Raw genomic sequence first — 4,800 nt, forward strand, 5'->3', positions numbered from 1 at the left:
GCCCCACACTGAGCCTTAAATGGATTTAAAAATCTATAAAAAATTAACATGTATACAGGATGGTGAGGTGAGATGTTTGTGGTGAATGTTCAGAACCTGGAGCTCTGGATTTGATTGCTCACAGTTCAATCCTGGCTAAATCTATCATCACTTCTACATTGTACAATGTGGGGCAACTCACTGACCTCCCTTTACTCGTCAGTTATCTGGGATGGTTAATGCTTACCACCTTCCTGGCAGAATGCCTGGCAGAGAGCATGCTCAGTAAGCATTGCCATAAGTGCTTTCCTGGGAAATAGTTCGCATTCCTTTCCTTTTTAAAAAAGAATAATTTTATTGTGTGTGTATGTCTGTCTATATCTCTGTGTATGTGTGTGGTACCTTTTTAGGCCAGAAGAGGGAGTTGGATCATCTGGAGCTAGAACTAGCAGAAGCCGTCAACCCCACCTTGGTTGCTGGGCACTGATCTTAGGTCCTCCGGGAGACTAGCATATGCTTTTAAGCACTGAGCCATTTCTCCAGTCTGTTCTCTTTTTATATTTTGAGACAGAGTCTCACTCTTAACCCAGGCTGCCCTCGAACTCTTAGTGGTCCTTCTGCTTCATATCCCCAGTGCTATGACTGCAGGTGTGAGCCAACATGCCTGGCTTTTCCATTCCACACTGTAAGCAACACCTGTCTGATTAGTTGATTTTGTTTCTTTTTGTTGTCAGAAATAGATAATAGTTAGTTCACATTTCTTATTTTGTACTCTTGCTCTTGAACAAGTCCACCCATCCATGAGTTTTCCCCTACTTGTTTTCTATTCATATGCTTATTTGAAATACATTCAATTGGCTCAGCTGCAGTAGTGCCAACAGGATCTCTGTGGTATAGAGCTGAATGTTAGCCAACTCCTTTCTGTAGACAGTCCATCCTGCAGCGGATATTGATTCTACAAATGGTTGGTGAGTCTCAGAGACTGACGGACACTAAGTACTCTAGGAAGAATCTATAAGAAAATCTTTTATGGCAAGGGAAACATCTAGTAACAAAGCCACAAGAATAATGACCCTTGGGGCTGCAGAGGTGGCTCAGAGGTTTAGAACACTGGCTGCTGGGGCTGGAGAGATGGCTCAGAGGTTAAGAGCACTGACTGCTCTTCCAGAGGTCCAGAGTTCAATTCATAGCAACCACATGGTGGCTCACAACCATCTGTAATGAGATCTGATGCCCTTGTCTGGCCTGCAGTCATACATGCTGTATACATAATAAATAAATAAATCTTAAAAAAAAAAAATACACTGTCTGCTCTTCCAAAAGACATAGGTTCAATTCCCAGCACCCACATAGCAGATCACAACATTCTGTAACATTCTGTTACAGGGGATCCAACAACTTCACACAGACATACATGCAGGCAAAACACCAAAGCACATAAAATTTTAAAAACTTTAAAAAAAGAATAGTGAAGGTTAACACACATTTACCAGGTGCCAGACTGTAATCTTAATTCCAAACATTTGTTAACTTGTTCAAATCTCATGATAATTTATCGCTTAATGTATGCAGTACTTCCACAAAAGTTCCTCAAAACAACAAAAACAGAATTATCTCATGATCAAGCAATCCCATTACCGTGTGTATACTCAAAAGAACTGAAATCAGCATGTTGAAAGCTAGCCATACTCCATGTCCACTGTGGCATTATTCTCAAGCTGAGATAAGGCTTAAGTGTCCACCTATGCATGGGCCAGCTTTTTAAATATGACATATGTATATAATGGAATGCCACTCAACCTTAAGAAAAACAGGATTGTTTAACTAAACTGGCATGGCACCAAACTGCCTTCTAAACATTCATATTTATACCTTTGTACAAATGACAATCATAATCAGAGAAGCTTCTCTTAGCAATGAATGGCTGGTCAAGGTACTGATGGTAAGTGACAATTAAGTGCGCACCCCTAGACAGAACATTTATACCACCCCCCTCTAAAGCTCAAGAGAACATCGTGGGAGAGGGTGCTGAAAGAATGTAAGAGTTGGAAGAGAGGAAAATGACAGTGGAATGCTCTGTTCTGGGCACGACACAGCCGTCGCAACCATGATCACCGGCGCTGCAGCTGCCTGCCCTGGGCCTGTCAGCTAGCAGTCAGATTGGGTAGGGGCTCATCGGGCCCTGCCATTCCCTGCTGAACAGTTGACTGACACAGCTGGGGCCAGTCGCTGTCTTCAGTTGTGTACTCACTGATAAGCCCACTGGGCTCCAGTGGATAGCTCCAAAGCCATGGGTGCCCAGAAGGCCATGGTCAAACTCAGTGGGTAACAGAACGAAAAGTCATGAGTGTGGGGAAGCGACTGGTAGGGTCGATAGGGGTTAAAGTGTGATCAAAAAGAGTGAGGTGAGAGAAACCGGAATGTATTATATCCACGTGTGAAATTGTCAAAGAACAAATAAATGTTTTCTTTAAAAGCAGGAGATTCTAATTTGTGACAACACAGGTGAGCTTAGGGTCATTGTGTTAAGTGAATAATCAAAGTATACAAAGAGATGCTGTGGATTAATCCTCTGTACACTGTGAATATGTATTACTCTCATTGGTTAATAAAAAACTGACAGGCTGGTAGCCAGGCAGGAAGTATAGGCAGGACAGCCAGACACAGAGGAGTCTGAGAGGAGGAAGAGCAGAGTCAAGGGAGTCACCAGCCAGCCAGCTGCCGAGGAAACGGGACGTGTAGAACATGAGGTAACAAGCCATGAGCCACGTGGCAAAACATGGATAAGAAATATGGGTTAATTTAAGTGTAAGAGTTAGCTAGTAACAAGCCTGGGCTATCAACCAAGCATTTGTGAGTGGTTATTTGGGAGCAGTGGTCCAGACAAGAAAACTCTGTCTACAGAGAGAAGTATTAATCTAATATCTGCAAAAAATAACTGACAGAACTGACAGTGGGATGGTGTCTGCCAGGAGGTTGAGAGAGGTGGTAAGTACAAAAGAAGAGTCCTTCCTCAGTGGTACAAGTTACAAGGAATAAATCTGTGTGTCCCAGGCTAACTCACCATAGCTAACAGTGACTAAGGATTTTAAGTGTTCTCATCACAAAGAAATTGTAAATAATCTGAAGTGATAGATGCTATTACTTTTATTTGTTTATTCTATAATGTGTGCATGTATTGAAATATCTTTTTTTTCCTTTCCAGACAGGGTCTAATTATGTAGCCCTGGCTATCCTGGAACTCACTCTGTAGACCAGGCTGGCCTCGAACTCATAGAGATCCACCTGCCTCTGCCTTCTGAGTGCTGGGATTAAAGGCATGCACCACTATGCTCAGCTAAAAGCCATTCTTAAAAAATAATTTTTATAAAGATTTATTTATTATGTATACAGCATGTATGACTGCAGGCCAGAAGAGGGTGTCGGATCTCATTACAGGTGGTTGTGAGCCACCATGTGGTTGCTGGGAATTGAACTCAGGACCTCTAGAAGAGCAGCCAGTGCTCTTAACCTCTGAGCCATCTCTCTAGCCCCCCCCCAAAAAAAACCAATTTTTATGTCTATGTGTGTGCTGTTGTACCACATGTGTGCAAGGTACCCTTAGAGGGCAAAAGATGGCATCAGATTCCTTGGAGCTGGAGTCGCCAATTATAAGCCACCTGATGTGGGTGCTGATAATCAAACCTGGATCCTCTGCAAAATCAGAAAGTGCTCTTAGCTGTCTCTCTAGCCCCAGCCATACTCATTCTGAATTTCATGAATACATACCATTACTTGCCAGTTAAAACATTAAATAGAAATAGCCAGGCACTGGTGGCACACACCTGTAATCCCAGCACTCGGGAGGCAGAGGCAGGAGGATCTCTGTGAGTTCGAGGCCAGCCTGGTCTACAGAGCTAGTCTAGGACAGGCTCCAAAGCTACAGAGAAACCCTGCCTCGAAACAAAACAAAATAAAAAACAAAAATAAATAGAAATAATTTTTAAAAATAAAAGCGCCTTTCTTTTCAAGTTGAATATTCTTCCAAACAGAGAGCAGAGAAGGATCACCAAGCATGAGTACTACTGTTATGTCCACAAATGGGTGGCTGTCTTCTTTACATAAGAAACAGTACAAATACTGTATGTGCATGTCTCAGACGTTGTTTTTATTGTTGAGATAGCGTCTGTAGTCCAGGCTTGTCTCCAAATTCCTACATATCTGAGGATGACTTGGAACTTCTGATCTTGCTGCCTCTGCCTCCTGAGTACTAGGATTACATGTGTGTACTAGGGCCTGAACCCAGGACCTCATGTTTGCTAGGCACATACTACTACATAAGCTACATCCCCAGTCTTTTGTTTTGTTTTGTTTTTCGAGCCAGGGTTTCTTTGGTATCACTGTCTGTCCTAGAACTCGCTCTGCAAACCAGGCTGGCCTTGAACTCAGAGATTTGCCTGCTTCTGCCTCCAGAGTGCTGGGATCAAAGGTATGGGCCACCAGCGCCCAGTTATCCTCCTCAGCTTTGAGTATATATATGTCATGTTATTTATTAAGAGAGGAGATATTCTCCCTATTTTAGTATCCCAATGCAAAATGTGGCTTAAACGCAAAAAGCAAATTTGAGAAAGATTCTGCTGAGGCTGTCAAGATCACTAGAAAGTCAAAAGCTGTTTGCTTAATACTAACCACAGCTATGAAATCTGGGGTAAAAAGACGCACTAACCCAATTATTGGCAGTAAATAGGTCAGGCTACTTTAAATAGTGCCGATGTACAATAAGCAGGGAAGTCCAAACCAAAAACAAACAACAACAACAAAACCACACAAAACAAAACCCCA

The sequence above is a fragment of the Onychomys torridus genome, chromosome 11 (genome assembly GCF_903995425.1).
Source record: "Onychomys torridus chromosome 11, mOncTor1.1, whole genome shotgun sequence".
In the NCBI taxonomy this organism is placed as follows: domain Eukaryota; kingdom Metazoa; phylum Chordata; class Mammalia; order Rodentia; family Cricetidae; genus Onychomys; species Onychomys torridus.